This window comes from Poecile atricapillus, chromosome 4 (genome assembly GCF_030490865.1).
Source record: "Poecile atricapillus isolate bPoeAtr1 chromosome 4, bPoeAtr1.hap1, whole genome shotgun sequence".
NCBI lineage: Eukaryota > Metazoa > Chordata > Aves > Passeriformes > Paridae > Poecile > Poecile atricapillus.
The window spans coordinates 11,829,504-11,848,935 of NC_081252.1; the positions used below are offsets into that span (position 1 = coordinate 11,829,504).

General features: G+C 37.1%; 1 long non-coding RNA gene across 2 annotated transcripts in view; it reads right to left on the reverse strand.

Moving 5' to 3' along the window:
• Window positions 1-19,432, reverse strand: part of LOC131579349 (uncharacterized) — a 70,775-nt gene that overhangs the window by 10,191 nt on the left and 41,152 nt on the right. For both annotated transcript variants that reach the window (XR_009277683.1, XR_009277681.1), the window contains one exon: window positions 15,798-16,004. This is a non-coding gene — a long non-coding RNA (uncharacterized LOC131579349). The remainder of the gene's footprint in view (window positions 1-15,797; window positions 16,005-19,432) is intronic.

Sequence of the window (19,432 nt, forward strand, 5' to 3'; positions counted from 1 at the left end):
TATATTATATATACCCTAATTGTACAGTTTTTTATATCTAGGAGTTGAGCTATTATTTAAGACTTCTGCTTGGTCTCACTTACTAATTGCAGTAGCCATAAAAAGCTCTTACTAACTGCAAATTGCCTTTCATTATAGTCAGTTGTTTGAAATCACTGAAGCATTTCTAAATTCATGAGATCTGCAAGGATATAAACTGAAATACTTTAAAGAAGTTATGACTACTCCAAGAGGGTTCATCGTAACTTACTCATCAGGTGGCTTATTTCGCCACCTGTTACATTTATTTTATTTTTATAAATCTACATAAATAGTTATTGTGTCTTCATGCCATGACATTTTATAGCAGCTCATTTTTATTGGAAAACCAAATAGCATCAGTCTCCTTTAACATTCAGACACTTCTAAGAGCATAAGGGCTTTAGTTATGGATTTATGATTTATAACTTCAGTCCTCCCAAACTCTGTCAGCAATGGCATTATGGTTCAATTAAAAGTCAACGATCAAAACAAAAACTGGCATGTACCATATGACAAAAGCTTGTCCTGATAACACGAGCAGCGAGGCAAAATGATGAATTGCTGTTCTGTGAGGAGCAGAGTTATAGCTTAGAGTTCATTGCCCACAGTTTAATTAGGCAGGCAGAGATCCATCCTTGAGCTGGGACTCAGATTCTGCTGAAGGTTTCTTATCTCAGGGCGCAGGTAGGTGTTGGGCTTTGGGAGGGAGGGAGTGGTTGGCTCATTCCCGCTTCCCCAGGTAAAGGACAAATACAGAAACTTGTTATAAAGCAAAGGAGAGAAATAGATAAAAAAAGATCAGGTGAAATTCCCCTTTACTTCCTGAATGATCATAGAAGAAAGATGAAAGCTTTCCTGCTCTAAGACTTCGAGTTAAAGACACTAAAGTGCTTAAGTCTGTGAGAAACGTGAAAAACAGTTGATCAACAAATAAATCACACAAAGACATTGAGACTAGATTACTGACTTGTTATATGATTAGTTTTAATTACAAGGGGATAATATATCGAAAAATGGGGTTAGCACAGGCTTCTAATTAGTGCTTTAAGTGATTTTTAGTTTAAATATACTTGGATATAAATCAGGCTTTGGGCTTCTAGATTTAAGATACTTCAAAGTTTTTTCTAGAGCAGTAATTGAAGGAGACAACATTCCATATTTTAATAACACTGAATTCTGCCTTTGACCTAAAGGCCTTTTGTGTTTTATGACACTGCAGTGGGTAGTGCAGGCAGAGAAAGAAAAAATATAACCTAAAGATGTAAAATCTGGATGAAGGTACTCTATTCAGGATGTAAAGTAAAAATTTAAAGTAAGAATTGCCAATGAATGTGTTGTTGCTCAGATCTCAAGGCATACTCATATGGTAATGGTGTAATACTTTCACTCAGCATGAGTTTGCCAATCCTCAGCTCCTTTTCATGGGAATTGTGTGGCTAACACATTCTTGGAAAAGCAGAGATTAAAGGCCAGCATCAGGCTGAATCAATGCATTTATTGATATTACAGTTATTACTTCCTAACAGATTAAAATGTAGTCCTAAGATTTAATGAGTTTGAAATTGAATAGACTTCTTTCTTCTACTTACCTCTGTGTAGAACCTGCAGGATTTAATTCTTTTCTGGGACACCACAGCCTGCCATATGGTATCTCCTCTGGGTGTTTCTGTAGTCCTTCTGAGACTTTTTTTCAGATAATTTTCACAGATATTGCAACAGTTTGCAGTGGTTTCTGATCTATATTTGCTTTTTAGTAGTGGTTGGTGTGGAAAGTTCCTCCCCTCTTGGCGACTCTGTTGTTAGGACAGCCAGCACCTCAGCAGGACCATTCCAGGGAGAGCTTTTGAGTGGTGTCGAAACTTAACAAACACAGAGATTCCTCTCCCTGCCAACCCCTCGTCTGACTGCTTCAGGCTGGTGCTCTTCATCTTAAGACTCTTCCAGTGCCTTGTTTTTGGGCAGCAAAGGGAGAGGCCCCTGGAATGGCTGGTGAGGGGTGGAGGACGCACAGCGGATGGGCTCAGCTGCAGCACCACTGGCTGCTTGGTGGAGCACGCTACCCTGGTGTGATTTGATGGCAGTCCCTCCTAAAGAGTTAAAAGACTTTCTCGTTTTGAGTAGAGCTGGACAGAATCTTTCTGAGGGATTACTTCTCAGTTAGAAAATGCTGATTCATTTAAAGTGAAATCTTTTGGGGAAATGAGGCAATCTGAAGAGAAATTTCATAAAAAAATTAGACTGCTCCACTTTGACCTTTCAGAAAGACTGGCAGAATTTCCAATTAAAAACAAAACCAAATACCTTTATGAAATTTTAAAAATTATTTACAATTCCATTGCTTGTGAATGTAAAAACTGAAGCTGATATGAAATATGTCATTTACAAAAATGAATTATTTTGAATTATTCTTGGACCTGCAGGCCTCATAGCTTACATCTTCTAGCAGTGTCCAACAAAATAGGGTCAAGGATTGCTTTCATGACTCATTCTCTGTTTTTACCCTCTGAAAGCAATATGCAAAAGGGCTTCAAACTGTTTTTATCATCTCTAGGTTTCAGCCTCTTTATTGTAATGCCCTCCTGGTAGTTTCACACCAGAAGTTTCTTTAAGGTTTATTTTCATTCCTATGAGGCAGAGAATCTCCTCACAGGAATTCTCCTGTTGGGAAGCTCTAGTTGTGTCACCCCACACCCTGCTGCTCTTGGGGAGATGCTTATGGAAGTGATAATCTCTAACAGACTTTCTGTGGCTGAATGTTAAAAGTATTTTCTCCACAAATAGCAAGATTAGGGACACGTCTCATGAAAACAGAAGGGAATGTTCAGCTTATTGAGCGCATACTGTGGGCTTGACTACAATGCTAAAGCAGAAGTCATTGCAAAGTCAGTGTTTGCTGGTGGTTGTCAGTCCCAGACACCAGCAGCAGCTGACCTTGTGGTGAGCAGTGAATATAAGCTGATGCACGGTCTTTGCATGGTATAAAGGTCTGGAAGGACAGTGAGATTCATTATTTCTTGCAAGAGGAAAGAAGTTACAATGGAAGGTGCAGCTCTTTCTCCCATCCCTCCCTTCTGCTAGCATATTGCTCCAAGGACATTAGAGAGATGAGCTCCATGAGCCATGGTAGTGAATGCCAGGCATGCTGGGCAGGAATTGGATGCATCATTTGCTTACTTCTGGCACCTATTTGGATGCCTGGGGAGGAGCTGTGCCGTTCCCAGTTTTCCCAGGGGAACTGTGGATCTGTTGCTCTCTGAGCAGTACAGTGTAGTCCTCTCTGACTTGAACATTATGAAGATTCTTTCTAAAAAGGATTATAAATAATTTAAAGACTCTCGTAGTTAAAGATTAAGCTGCTGTCAAATACAGCCATTTCTCCGAATCTAAGAATTTGTAAATTCTTGTTCTTTGTTACAGGCAACCCTATGGAGTGGTGCTGTAGACTGGTATTTGCAGAATTTGCCTTGAAGCAGTTTTAAAATTGTGAAATGCAGCTTCTGGAGACCTGCCTGAAGCGACACCCTCAGGAAAAAAACAAAAGAAAACAAAAGGGATCTTCTTCCTTGTGCTGCCTCAGCTTTCCCTGAAGAACGGAATAAAAGGGGAAGAGCAGGAGAGCTTCAACCTGAGCGACCCCAACCTCAAAATGCACCAGCACCACCCCCATTCCATTTCCAGCTGCTGGGTCTTAGAGAGACAGTAACAATTTTGGGCACAGATATGGAATACAATAACATTTTGTGTTACACAGGACATTTGGCTATAAATATAAGTATTTGCCATCTCTTTTGACTTTGAGCAAATACAGCTGAAAACAGGAAACATACAAATTTAGCACCCTTGTTCAAGAAGGATTGGAGTTTTTAACATTTTTGTTTATCCTTAAGGTAAACAATTTTTTTTGGCTGATGGTATTTCAAGAGAATGTCTTCTTCATCCTTTTCCCTGACAATGTCTCTACATAGTCTGTATCTCCTGCTGTTCTACTTCCCAGGGTATTTTATTAAATACACCAGTAACAAGAATAGAATAGTCACATTTAGCTTAAGGTTTCCTTTAAAATATAATAGTTTCTCTTCTTTCCTTTCCCCTTAAAATCTCCTACTTTATGCTGGTATTTTTTCAACAGCTGGACTATATTGGGCCATTCCAGTCATATCAAAAATAATGGCTTGATGAACCTTCCATTTACCAGGTACTAAAAGATAATACTGTAAATCTCTCCTTAAAATTGGGATGATTCTTAAAATGCCATTATTGTTTCATCCTACTTCTAAGCAGAGAGGCAAATGAATTAGGTGAAAGCATCACTAGGCTTATGTAGGCATACTGAAATAATGGTAAAAGCTGGAAATATTCAATAGAATATACAATACCCTTTTTGCAAGTTTAGGCTATGATAATCTGGGCTTTGGTCATATTTATAAGCATTTAAAAAGTTGTTTCTAATTCTGAACTTCTAGGTTCTTTGTGCCATTTTGTTTTCTGATGAGAGTTATTTGAATGTTTAATTTCTTGTTTTTCTATCAATATATTTCTGGATTGGTTATGAAATGTGATTTGGTTGTGATTTGGTTCTTGCTGAAGAGCCAAAATCTTGTTCCTTTTAAGAAAAAATCTTATGAGAACATGAGTCTCTTTTCTCATGAAATCTTATTCATGTTCATGAGTCTCATACATGTGACTAGCCCATGCAACCTGCTCATGGCAGACACAGCATTTGCCTTGAATTTGAATATCATAAATAAAAGAATACAGTTTTTTGTCTGTACTGTCTGCACTGAACAAAGACAACAGTTTCCCTGTATCAAACAATGGAATTGACTGCACAGATAATATTTTCAAAAGTGACATTTGTGATCTGATCCTTTTATCACTTCCAAATGCATTAGTGCCACTATCTTTTGTTGTATGGTTATAATCCCTGCCATGAAGATAAATTAGGAAATTAATAAGGACATCCCCTGCAACTGGATCCACATAAATTTATAATGAATAGTGTTTTGCAATGAAGTGGTGATGTAAAGTCCATAGAATAGGAACATTAGGCAATGCTACCTAATTCAAGATAGGATACAAATTTGAATAACTTTATTAAAGAACTAATAAAAAAATGACCCTCTAAGCTAATAAAATAAATATTGATATTTACATACTTGTTTGCATATCTTCTGCTTTGCTTAAATATGAGTTAACAGCATTCCATGTCATATTAGGGATTATTTACTTTTAAATATAGTAAAAATAAATTAATTCTTTGAGTTGTATGCAGAATTTAAGTACTAGTCAAATATTCTGGTAAAAGGTTATAGGACATACTAAAAAATGCTGACACAAATTAGCTTTTAGACTTAAGGATTAATAAAGCATGTAAAATTGATTAATAGTAAAAGTGCACAGATTAATATTAAATATCAGGAGATATTTTTAAAGACAATTAACAAAGAATCTAAACTTTCATACCAAGGAAGAAAAGACCTGGGTTTTTCCAGACAGGATATTTCTTGTTTATTTGTTAGGCAGTTGCACATCATGGTTTCTAGCCCATGGAAGACTTGAGATCTTTGGCAAGGCTATGCCCTCCTCTCTTTAATGGGAATGTACCAAGTAAATGTAATGCTCCTTTTGGGACAAATGAGTGTAAATCTGAGCAAAGTGTCTGGTTAGACAGGTTATCCATTCTGTTGCCTTGGCATGCTGGAGATACTCCTGAAAAGGAGTGAAAAATTAAGAACTGTGCCAATTCTCACTTTAGTACAACACTAGCCAAGAAGCTATTAAAGTTTCAATAGTTAAAATTGTAGCGCCCTGGTATATGTGAGATGTCGTAAACCATATGCTGTACTTACTACAGTGGTTTCATAAACATTGGTTTATTTATTTATTAGTGGAATTTTTTAGCCATTCTCTATAATCCTTTTGATATAGGGCTTGATTTTCTTAGTTGTCTTCTCCAAGCTGAATAATTCTATGATTCTACATGGAAATTTTGTTGAAAAACAAAATTTTCAGAGTCTATACAGCCTAATTTGTGAAGGTCAGAACATTCCTGCTATAGCCCAGTTTGGAGATTAACAGAGAGAATTTGCCAGGAAACATGGCAGAAAGAATTGGACACCTGAAAGATATATATTTGGTGGGATTTGATCGCTCCTCTGATGCAAGAAAATGCTTATTTTTACCAGACTACTCTATTCCCAAATAGATCTGGATTTGACTGTAAGGTGGTATGGATGGTCTTTTTTCAGAAACCCAAATGCCAGTAAATAGTTGTTCAAGCCCCCCTGCAATTCCCCAACAAAACACAGAGGAGTTTATTGTCCTTTCAAGGCTTCTTAGCTGGGTGGATTTATGCCATAAATTCATAACTTCAGGCATCCATGCTTCTATCACAGTCACTCTGAATAATTGATAGTGCTTACAAGTTTTGATGATTTAGTACCTGGCCAGATAAATCTGTAGAATGTCATGTATTTTTTAGGCAAACATTTATTTAAAGACCAAAATTCATCCAGATCTTCAAAATTATAAATTTGGTGCAAATATATTTTAGCAAAGCATTGTTTGCCCTTCTCTGTATGAAGTGTACTATTGTATTCTAAAAGAACAGTAATTACAAGGAGCAGAAAGCAATTTAAGTAAGGAGTAGAAAACTTATACAATATTGTAATTGGATGCCTTATACACCAGCTCCAGTTCTCAGGTGTTTTGGGGTTTAAGGCTCAAGCAGTTTGTGTTGCCATCTGCCCTTTGATGTACATTACTCCTGTCTACAAAAATACACGTTCTGATACAAGTGCCCTGGAGTTATCCTCCTAGGAATAAAGAATAAGGATTCTGCTCAATAGCACAATAATCACCAGCTCTTTGGAACACACTGAAACTGCTGTCATTAACTTAAGGGTTTTCATTTGCAGTTTAAAGAAAAAACTTGACTTGTCACTTATTGACAGCGATAACTGTTCAATATCAGTAACTGAAAGTAGTTTGGGGAACTAAAGTATTGCTTAACAGTGTGAGCATCCACCTGAGCTGCTTCTTCCACAATTTCCTTATCTATCCTTTGTGCCAAGCTGCCATACTCTGGCTGTTTTTTATCCATAAGAATGGTCTACCTTTCTGTCTTGTTTCATTTGTTTTGTTTTGTTTTGAATTTCTTTTTGTGTGTTGCATGTAAATACTCCTGAAGATGAAAGGGAGGGGTTTCCTGGGTATGTTTTTTTGATGGTATGAAGGAAAAAAAAAATAATCAAGGTGACTTAGTCTGCTTCCTTCCCACCCTTGGAAGTGTTCAAAGCCAGGCTGAATGGGGTTTTAAGTGTTGTTTTGCAGCAGTGGTAAAAAAGCTAGCTTGAAAGGTATCTGTCATTTTTAATTTGCCTTAATTTATTTTGTTTATATTTACTTAATAATGGAAAATGTGCAGTTCAATTTTTTTAAAAATGTTCCAAAGAACAAAAACTAATGCTGGGAATGTGTATTCAGTCCAGATTTGTCAGAGAACCATAAAGAGAAAATGGCCTGTTTCAGTAATCAAAATGGTGCTAGTTTAGAGGAAGCAACTGAAAAATGATTAAAACAGATTTTGAAAGAAAAAGAAACAATAGGAAGGCTGGGGGAAAAAAAGTGCTATTATCACTAAGTAGCCTGAGTTAATTTGTTAAAATCATTTCCAGCACAAGGAAAGTGCAGAATAACTATCTCAATGTTCTAATTAAAGCATTGTCCATTACCAGCAAAAAAGCATCATTTACTTGAAAGATGATTTAATGACCAGAAGATGATGAAATGTATATCCAGGTTAAATGCCATCCAGATTAGCAGAACTTTGCTTCTGTTTTCAGGCTTGGTGCTCAGGTCCAGCAATTGATGAGAGATCAGCATCAATAAGTATCTTTTTGACAGGAAACTGTGCAGCAAGTTATTGAATGCAAGTCAGAATTTGGTTTGTATAAGAACAGTGAAGAATAAGAAATATTTCAAAACAGTAGCAAAGAAGCCCCCCAACAAACAAAACAGAACAGTAACAGTGTTATCCTGTGTCCCAGTCTCATTAATTGCACTAATAATATTTTTAGGAATCATAAGCATCTGTAGAATAAGCTAACAGAGCACACAGCCAACAGGTAAAAAGGAAAAAAGGATTTGGTTGTACTGTCTTTTGGAAAAACATGGCCATTGCACTTCTCATATAACAGCTTTTAGAGAGTGGATGTATCATAGAACCACAGAGATGTTTGAGAAGGGCCAGGGTGTGAACGAAACCTTAAAGGTTGTCTATTCCCACCCTCTGCCATGGGCAGGGATACATTTCCCCACATCAGGTTGCTCAAAACCCCATTCAGCTTCCCTTGAACACTAATAATTATAGGGCATCCACAGCTTCTCTGGGCAACCTGTTCCACCTGTATCCCGCCATGCTCATAATGAAAACTGTGTTCCTTATAGTCAGTTTAAATGTACCCTCCTTCTTTTTAAAACATTTGCTCCTCATCCTGTAACTACCGACTTTGTTAAGCAGTCTCTCATATACTGAAAGGCTGATAAATGGTCTCCCTGGAGCTTTATTCTTCCCCAGGATGAACAGCCCCAGGGTCTCAGCCTGTCGTCACAGGAGACACGCTGCAGCCCTCTGACCATTCTTGTGAGCTTCCTCTGGCCCATCTTTAACAAGTCCATGTCTGTCCTGTGCTGGGGGACCCAAGAGCTGGATGTAGCACTGCAGCTGGGGTCTCATGGGAGCAGAAAATCCCATATTTACAGAAGCGCTAGGACCATGTCCAAGTTATGATTTTTATTGATTCTTTAAATACTACAGGTAAATAGAAAGAGTGTCTGAAGAAGGAAGTACATTTTTTTTAAGTAAATTTACTTTGTGGATGTTGCAAAGTAAAGAGTTCACTTATGTTTATAGACTGCAGAAAGGTTCTCGATACGATCTGATCCAGAGCTAATCAGATCAATGAGCCAGCCCAAGAACTGCACATTGAATTGAAATGGCTTCTTCAGCCACAACCTGTGCACACTGTACTACCAGAGCTACATGCTTCATTAAGAGCCTTTCCAAAACCAAATAAAGTACCAAGTACTTTATTTTGAGAGAGAGAGGAAAATGAGTTAGCGCTGTTGCTCACAATAAACACTACTTGCATGGACACCTGTAATGATCTGTTACAATGGCACAGAGAAAAAAAAATATCAAATTTTAACACAAAAGTGGAAAATAACCTTTATCTGGACATAAGTCGATACCCAATGCACAGATACTTGTTTTTCAGTGTTTGTCAAAGTATAGGAAGCTCCTATATTTAACTCTGTCAAAATAAATGCCTGTATTATAAAATCCTCTGAAACACTTTTACCAACATAAGAAAATTCTTATTATAAGTCACTGACAGTTACTTTTCTGTACAGATGGCTGCTTTAAGTAACTATGTGTCATACATAATGAAATATTGCTGAAGGTTTCTCTCATGAAGTAATTTGTGTTATCTTTATTTCACTGGTTACCAAAAACCAGTGATAAGATACATGCTTTGACTAGAGTTCTGCAGACTGCAAGATTTCTTGTTATATGGGACAATTCTCCAATGCTTGTGAATTCCAAGGGAAAAAACCTACATCTTGACCTTTTTAAAGGGCTCCAGATGATAGATAATTCTTGTTACTAATGATGCTGTGCTAGTGTTGCTGAAGAAGAAGAAAAACACGTGGTTTGAGTGTATCTATGCATGTAAAGATGCCCATGCATGTTGATGTGTGGATGTTTTGGAGGAAGCATGGTCACTGAACCTTTTCTTGTGTGTGTCTAGTCCATTTTCCTAGAGAAAAGAAGATAGAAGCCAGGTGCCTGCATTATACCCTGTATATACAGTGGTTATTTGGTTAGCAATAACACCCTGAAATTAACCTAGACTTCTTTAATAGGGCTGCAATTTATATTGTGTCATCTGAACCTGCCATTGTTGTGCAGCAGGTGTAGCACTAGTAGTTTAGTCAGTGGGAAGCCTCAAGAGGTGTTTGTAAAGCAAACATTATAGCTACAAGCTCCCTGCATTCTTGCCCAATTAGAGAATTGTAGCATGAATGAATAGAAACCCACTTAAATTTTTAGAAATGGAGGATTAGGGACTCTTTAGAGATTCTGGTCCTCAGTGTAGTTTGTAAGTCTATGTTTATAAAATTTTCTAAGAAATGATGTTTCAGAGGACGGTTGTTTGGGGAAATAAAGTTTTTCAAGTGTTAAAACCCAGCAGGAGGGATTTTTTTTTTTATTAAGCCAGTCCAAGTTGCAGTGCAAAAAGAATAGGGAAAGTTAATGCATTTCTACAAAGATATAGCACTAGGAAAGAATAATTACATGTAAGAGATTTCTGGGAGTGTGTACATGAACCCCTCAAGATAAGCACTTCCTCCTTTAGAAGCTTCAAATAAAAGAAAGTAAAAAATCCAGTTGCAGTGGCAAACTTCCTCTCAGAAAGCTCTTTACAAAACCTACCAACTTTTGTCTCCTATCTCTAAAACTTTAAATCTCTTCCTTTGACTCAACAAAATCCTACAAAAAACTCTAGCCCTCTCACGGGTGTTCAAAGGAGCTTTTGCTAAGCCAGAATGTCATAAATGAGTCTTGTCTTGGAGACCCTGAGTATGATTTAGATGTCCTCTCTTTAGGCTGCATCTTTCCCTAATGGAATTTCATATTATGTTGAGTTAACTGGGATTGATCACACCTGCCAATTCTGTTTACCCTGCCAATTCTGCTAAGCTATGAAATGCAGTTTATTATGTGAAAACAGCATTCTATAATAAAATTATTGCAAATTATTATACTATTATGTCTTTTTTGTTTTTTATAGTAAAATACTAACAAATAAATAAGGGGTTTTGCAGAAGGAACAAATATCTGAAGAAATTATGCAGGAGGTGATACTTTTAATATTTAATGAAAAATAACAAAAACTTGAGTAAGAAAGCAATGCAGCCTGGCTGTTTGGAAGATATACTTCCATTTAGTTAACAAAACTATCCTGAGGAAGAAATAAATCACTGTATTTGGGAGAAAAAACTCCTAGTTTTCACGCACTTGGTTCAACTCAGGTTAATCTTTTTAGACAGATGTGTTATTTTTCATACACTGAGAACATTATAGTTATGTCTTAAACCATGCTACCTTAGCAACTACATTCCAAATAGTAATTGGAGTGTACCTCCCTAAGGTTTTGAAGAAAAGCTTGTCAGTAAAGCATCCACAAAGGAGGAAAATACTCCATACTCTAATCACAGTGGAGTTACAGACAGTGACACCCTGGTGGGAACCTCAGCCTTTAATGCAAGCAGAGCTTCTGCACCTCTCTTCAGAGCTAAATCAACTGCCTGTGAAATACCTACTCCTGATGTCCTGAATGTAGAGGCACAATAATGTAGCCCTGGTTCTGGGATCTCAAACCTATCACAGAGGCTGTGGCAGCAGTGCAGAGGTTGCCCAAGGCATGTTTTCAGTGACAAAAGGAGGCTTTGTGGCTCTGCTTCCCACTGGGCTTGTGAACAGTGAAGGAAAAGAAATTTATTGCATTAAAACCAACTTTTATAAATACGAAGATGCCTTTTTAAGGGATCTGGAGTATTGCGTTTTGTCCTCTGAGGTACGGAAAACACAGCAGTAGCCCCGTGTGAAAATATGGAATTTTGAAGAAAACTCTGTGGAGGAGGAAAGTGAAATGACTTCAAAGCCAGCTTGATGTTTGGAGATTTGCATCTTCATTTGTTCTGCTTTTGGACACATTGTAACCTTTAGTGAAAGCTGGTGTTCATGTTAGGAATTTGAATCCCTTTACAGAAAACAAAATATGTTTCCATGTAGTGCTCTTCCATTTTCAGTCTCAGTGTTATGTGGTTAAAGTCAGCCTTGCCCTAGTCCCTGTTTAGGTTTCTATTGTTCTGTGAGTGCCATTTCATGTTTTTCGCAGGTATCACATGCCTTTGTTGCCACCTTTTCTCACTATCACTGTAAGGATCAGTGCACACAGGTTATTGTCTCTGAAATGAAGCCTTCAGCCTTTCCCTTACTTTCAGCTGGGACTACTCAGATGAGTTTTCTAAAGAACCGTAAACGTGGGTAATTATGCTTTCTGATCTGAATTTCATCCACATTTGCTTTTCTGTTGCTCAAATCTGTCCCTCTTTAATTTCTAGTGAAGTGGTGATTTGTTCTGATGCACACACCAGCTTGATAGAGCCAAGGATCAGTGAGACCCAGAGGAGGCACGCTGCCTTTTGTGGCTCTAGTGTGGAATCATCCCATGGCTTTATAGAAACTATCATAGGAAAGTCCATGCTAGGAAAGGAAGTCTGAATTAGAGATTTACACTCATGCAGTCTGACTCATTTTATTTTCATTATTTTGGGGTTGGTTCCCCACCCTTCTCCTGTCTGCATCTAAATTTTCCCTTTCAAGGGATAAAATTATGGTCACTGGATAATAATGGATAAAATTATAAGCTAGTTAATAGAAGGTGCCTTTCATTAGTGTTATTGAATCAGGTGTGGAAAAAAATTTAAAACCACATGGCATTTCTGGGAGATTTTAATTGAAGAATTTTAGTTCCATATGTTAACTCTGGCTAATATTCTTCTTAATAATGGATTAAATATTGCTTTACATGTTTTCATCTATTAGTGAATAAATCACAGGTACGCTAGAGTTCGTCTTTCACTCATTTTAACTGCACACTACAGACATCTAAAAAACTAAATGGGTGTAAATAAAAGGTCAGTTATTAGTCAAAGCCAATTTGCAGGAGTAAGGTAAAGTAAAACTCAGATTTTGTGTCATAATGTGGTAAATTTTGATATAAGAAATATTTCACTGAACTCTATATCCTTAGATTGGGTGTTTTGTTTACTTATTCATGTCCAGATGCATGATTTTTAAATATCCTACCCAAGTACTACAGCCAGAAGACTCGCTTGTCCATCTTGCCCTTCTATTGGCATACTTCCCAAACAATGAGCATTTTAGAAGGCAATGCTGTTACACAGGAAAATGTTTTCCAAAAATACAAGTAAATGTGGGATCACTGTAGTGTACTGATGTGCAGTGGTACCACATGTTGCACAGACGTGCAGATACATCTCCATGACTCCACCAACGCTCCCAGCCAGCTGTGGGACAGTGGCACTCCAGAGGCTGTGCCTATACTTCATTCCTAGTAAATGTACTCTGCATTTACAGTCCAGGGAATGGGGAAAACCTACTGATTTCTTTTTAAAGACAACATACCCCGAGTTTCTTTTTCAAATAAAGCATTGCTGTACAAAAGAAAAGGCCCTGATGATTCTTTTCTTGGTGACATTTTAAAAGCATCTCCTTACAGAGTATCTTTTTCTGCTGTCATTAAGGGAAGACAAATGGAAGTATGAACGCTGCCATGCTGGCACTCATCAGCACCAGTCTGGAAAAAACACATAGGCCTGGTTTCAGTTTCTGCTTTTCTTGTGTTGTTTAGTTCATTTAATCAAATAGTTGAAGTCCAAATACGTAACACTGCTTGCAGCTAAAATATTTGGCAAAATGCTGCTACAGCCTGTACAAAGTGTTTTAAGCAGTTAAGTACTCAAATTGTACATAATAAGTATATACTTAAATGTGTACATAAATTAGATTTAAGAACATGGAGCTCTACAGGTTTTAGAATGCTTGCTAAACTGCTGCTTTCTCTGTTAATTAAAAGCTTCCACTGCCAGTTTGTTCCTGTTTTATTAAAGCGCTCCAGCATTTGGAACATCTCCATGAAGAAATAAATATAAGCAGTCTTCACATATGTGTGCATATATATATTAAAAAAACATATTTTGGTAAGATAATTCTTTTCTTATTAATCTGCCAGAAAATACTAATCTACCAGAATGTAATTGTTTTTGCACATAAATTGCTTTCATACACAATCTCAGCAATATAATCTGATTCAGGATTCCCTATGCAGATATGAACCTATACACATTTTTATATGAATTTTGTATCAAGTATTTTAGAACTGCACGTTTTAAGCAATTTTTTAAAGAATACATAATTTGCAAGTCACAAATATAATAAATTTTCTTGTTTTCCTGTAGAATATAGAAGAATAAAGATAGACTATTACAGCAACAAGATGCTGTATTACAAACAAACACTCTAACCTATAGAACTCATCTTTTCAGGTACATCCATAAAAGTATGATATCTGGGGTTCTGGTTTATGTTCAGAGAACATAAACATAAAACACAAGGAGACGTCAAATGTTTTTGGCAATAAGTGTGATTTGTATTTCATATTCCAAATAGGAAAACATTCCATTGTTGAGTTCAGAAAATAAACCCTTTTTTTTCTTCAAAGAAGTACATGCAGTAGGTTCGTATCAAACTCACAGATATATGCATGCATTTTTTATGTGGATATGTGTAAATATGTGCCCATATGACTTTGAGACTAAACTGGATAAAGTCTTGAGCCTTTCTCATGCTTTACAGGTGTCAAAAATCCCTTGAACGTTTTTTTCACTTCATTTCACTCCTAGTTTTTCTCTGCCTTTGACCACTTTTTATCTGTTTCTCCATCTGCCAGTGCTCTTACAGCAACAAAAGCCCAATTTTCTGGTTTTAAAGGCCATGGAGAGATCAGACAAAATGAAAGTTGGTCAAGACTCTGGAGCTGGCTGCAGCTGCAGCTCAGGGGAAATGACACTACATGATGAGTTCTAACTCACCAGCACTGGCCTCAGGACTTGCTGGGACTCTCCTTGACTAGAGTTCATTTTAACTTATTTCTGCTCTGCCAGGATTTGTCTTTCTGTCACAAGATTACCACCCGCTTTGTTCAAACTTACCTCCATCCATAAAAAAATGTGATCAAGATCTAGAAAACCTCTATGGTCTCTACAGAAAAAGTGATAGCTGGGGCTGTGGGATGCTGTTGTGTATCTGGAACAGTAAAGTGGTGAGGAACGTCAAGCTGTATCTGGGATCCAGCAGGGTTAAAACATAACAAGTAAGCAAACTGCTTGGAGAAAACATGAAAGAAAGTAGTCCTGGGGAGATCCAATACTGAAGAGTAAGAAACTTCACCATAAATGTCACATTCATCCCAGCAAAGCCCTTGGGATGCTACTAATAAGTTGATTCCCCTCCAAATTCCTTGATGGGTACTGTGGATTTTGGGATCCAGATGGTCACCCTAAAGGCTGAATGCAACACTGAGGCAAAAGGATAGACACCTGAAAGTGAATGTATAGCTAAATAATTTTAAAATATTATTAGTGAGGGGGTGGTTTCTGTATGAATTTGGATGGTGACTTAGCAGTGCACCAACCAGGCTAAATAAAAGTGCCCATTTGCATTTTGGTTTGACTATCAAGAACCTAATATATCCTTAATTACTGGGATCCACTTAAAATTCATATTCCATTTCATCCATAACAAGACCTTAAAGTGTAATGCTGTTATTTCACCAATCCATGCTATGAAACAACAAACTTTGAGTTGATTGAGTTGTCCAAATGCAGGATGTCTTTTGACATCACTTGCTGTCCCTGAGATCTCTGTTGTAGGATGCTAACAAAGTAAAATCAAAGCAGATTGATGCTGTACCAGAACTTGAGAGGGAAGCTGAGTGGGATACCCAAGGATGTTTACCATGGCACTAGGTGCTTCTGTCTCAGGAAATGCATTGTGCTTTCATGACACATTCTGTAAAGGCACAATCAGGAAAGCAAAGATTTAATGTGGGTTTTTGACTTACCGTAGTCCTTGGTGCTCAGTAGACTTCAGTGGGAAGATTTATGAAGTCTGGCATCAGCCACCAGCTTCCCAGAGCTGGCTCTTCAGTGCTGGCCAAAGATCAAGGGATTGTAGAGGGGAAAGCATGGAACAAAGAAAGTCCAAATGAGAACACCTGAGGTTCTGTCTTTTATCAGGTGATTGAAATAACTCCAGAGAAATCTGAAATCTGTCATAGGGAAAAAAAGAAAAAATTCTCATTTTTTTTTCTTTCTTTTATTTAAAATTTTAATTAGCTAGCTGTGCTAAAATTGAGAAATTAGGGACTCTATTAGCTCTGCAGTACTTTCTATTAATTTTGTGTGCAACAAGACTACTTGCCCTGTGCAAAGCAGAAACCAGGCAAGTTAGGCTCAGTAGCATCATGGTAGGAGCTAAGTGTCAAGAAAAGCTTTCAGTCTTTGAATGTAGGAATGTAGGATAATTCCAGTCCCAAACAGAGGGCACATAAAACAACTGATAAATCAGCACAGTAGGAATGGTACCAACAGCAATAATGAAGGATATATGTTTTGAAATAAGAAAGGAAATTTCCTAAAACTCAAAACCTTGGGTTAAATAGTTGTTTCATTTTCCTAAGTTTTAAACATTTTAACTTTTAAGTTTACCTACGTAGTTTAGATTTAACTCTCCTAATGTTTATTTTGGGAAAATTGAATTGAAAACTGAATTGTCAAAGCACCTGTATTGGGTTGAGGAGAGGGAACACACAAGACAACTTGAGCATCTGAACTATTTTCCTGAGGCCAGTACAAATACCAATAATAAATTCTAGGAGATATATATTATTTGCTCTGCAGTTTCAGTGGGATCACAGTGGAATTATTTACAGTGGCATCTCAGAATTTATGTGAATTGTGCATCTCTGTAGTGTTTCCTTTGCTTCTTACCATAACAACTATCAAAACACTATGGAACCATTTAATTCCAAAGTTCCTATGCATAATTTTTTTTCTCAATATGAAACAATATCTTGGCTTTAGCTGGGGAAACATAATCCTAAATCATGCCCAATCCCAGGGTTTGCATCAAAGGAGTATATATGATTCTGTAGGTACTTCTACATCATATGTTTTCTTTCCTGGCTGAGGACCCAGCCCACACTGATTTCCTCCAGAGCACTCATCCTGCTCACTGATGTAGGGGCACAGGGGAGACATCACTCCTGAGCTCTGCTCCTGCCAGCTTCCCTGCAGCTCATCAGCCTAAAGGCACAACCACATCTCTGCTTTATTCCTGTCTGGACACAGATAACAGGCTCTGGATCACAGGGCTTTTAACAACTAAGGGTCAATAAATTTTATACAGCCATGACAGTAACAGGGATGCTGCCTGTGTATATATTTTCCAAGAGCTGCCTGTACAAAGCCCTTTGGCAATTAACAACCACCGTAATGTCTCCTGTCAGGAATTTTACCGCTTTGACACACAACACTTTGGCCTTCAAACAGTTCTTCACAAAAGGTTCATAGCAGAGATAATTCTATTAAAAAGTGAATAATTTTCTGATTTGTTTTGTTCTGGAGAAAGATCAGTAGAAGTGTCTCTTTCTTTCCTCCTTGTTGCCTTCCATTCCCTAAAGAAGTTTGTGCAGCCATTCAAACACTTTTTTGTCAGAGCAGAATTGAAAGGGGGAGTGGTGCATTCCAGGGAGAGCATCAGCATGGCTCTTCATGGATTCCTCAGAGGAAGATGCAACAGCAAAATCACTTGCTGGTCACATTTTTTGTCCCATAGCATCTACATCTCTATTTCCTTTCATCAATCCTATTTATTTTATTTTTTTTTTAAATAAACAGGGTTAATTCAGGAAGCTCTGGTAAAAACGTTAAATGGTTCAGAAATATAGAAAAACCCCAAAGTCATCAAGGTTTGGTAAAAAAAATTCCCTGTATTTTCCTACAGCCTGAACAAAATAACTAGAAAATTTTGTGGGCAATTGATCCTCAAAAGCAGAAGAAAAAAGAGCTCTGTCCTTTGAGAAGTATGTTCATGACTCAAAAGTCATGCTGGAGTTCAATATTGTATGAACACACTGGAAAAATCTCATCTTGATCTTCTGCTGTTCTAGTCATTCATATGATACTGCTGAGTGAAGGCTATTTGTGAATTGCACCTTCAGATTATATTTTCTTCTACCAAAATAAACATTTTTTCCTTTAAGAACTTTAAAATATCTGTTTAAAACACTATACTCAGTTTAATATCTCCCAGCAATACAGCTGGAGAGATCTGTGTCCCTGGAAATGCATATTCCTGAAATTTATGATGCATAATGTTTCCTAAAAATTGCCATTGTTTGCAGTTTATCGCGATGCATCATATATTAAATATAAAATTAAATTTATTCATATTAATTAGATACTAATTTTAATTCTGGTTTTGAATAAAAAAAAGTAAAATAATTTGGAATCATCTTAATGATTGAAATTCATGTGCTACATGACAAAAAAAGGGAACAGTTCTTCTATATAGCCTTTGTTGAACTGAGTTCTCTCTGGAAGGAAGACCAAACACTTATAAAACCCCATGTCATAAACTTGGAAAATACAACTGCATTCAGCATTTTGCAATAATTTTGAAATTTTATGTTTTTCTAATGATTTTTAATAATTTAAGAATAATAAAAAGATCATGTCTTAATCATCTTTAATTATGTTGGGAGAGGTTTGGAAACTGGTATCCATAGTATGGAATTTAAGGGTTCCTGTCATGGGAATATAAGAAAATCAATATAATGTTGCTACACAACCATCTCTGCTACACTGCTGTAGCAAAATAACAAAACAATTTGCTTAAGGTTCTTCAAGAAATTGTTTCACTGTGGATAGAACCATAGAAAAGGTTGGAAAGGAATTTGGAGACCATGTAGTTCCCAATCCCCTGCCATGGTAGGGTCACCTGATGATCTCAAAGTGTTGCTGCTAAAGAATTTTTTTTGTATTTCAGTTGCCAATCTTCTAACATAAGGTTGTTCTGTTCTCTACAAGCTGGAGATCTAGTTTTCAAATCCCTGTTTCTTCCAAGCACTTTGTCTATATCTGTAAACAGTGCAAAATGTGGCACTTGCAAAACTCGAATTCCATTACATCGCCATTTTGCTCATGGAATTACTTGATCTGAAATGCATCTTTCTATGTAACTGGAACTGGAAATAGTCTTCAGATTTATGAGGCAACAGGTGATGAGGCAACAGGCTGTTACTCATTCTTCTGTACCATACACATGCCCTCAAAAATAAAATTAGGAAATTATAGTATTTCACGCTGATCATTCGCTTTTAACAAACGCAGGCTGACATGAGTTGGCTGCTGTTAGCATCACATTATGCCCGTGACAGGGGAAAGGAGTTTCAGAGCTGGTGATGTGTTCAGCTCAGATATTCACTGTAAGTTGTCTGAGTACTAGTAGAACAGTAATGGCAATTTTCCAGTAAGAAATTCAGTATTTTTCAGGCATTTAATCGGCTCAATCAGTTTTTCATAAATTCAGGGAACGCTGCTTTTGGTTTTTTAATCTACTTGATTTACCAAAAATGTATGTTGGTGGGTTGCCCTGCAATCAGCCAGTGAGGGGTTTTGGCACACACAAAGTTTC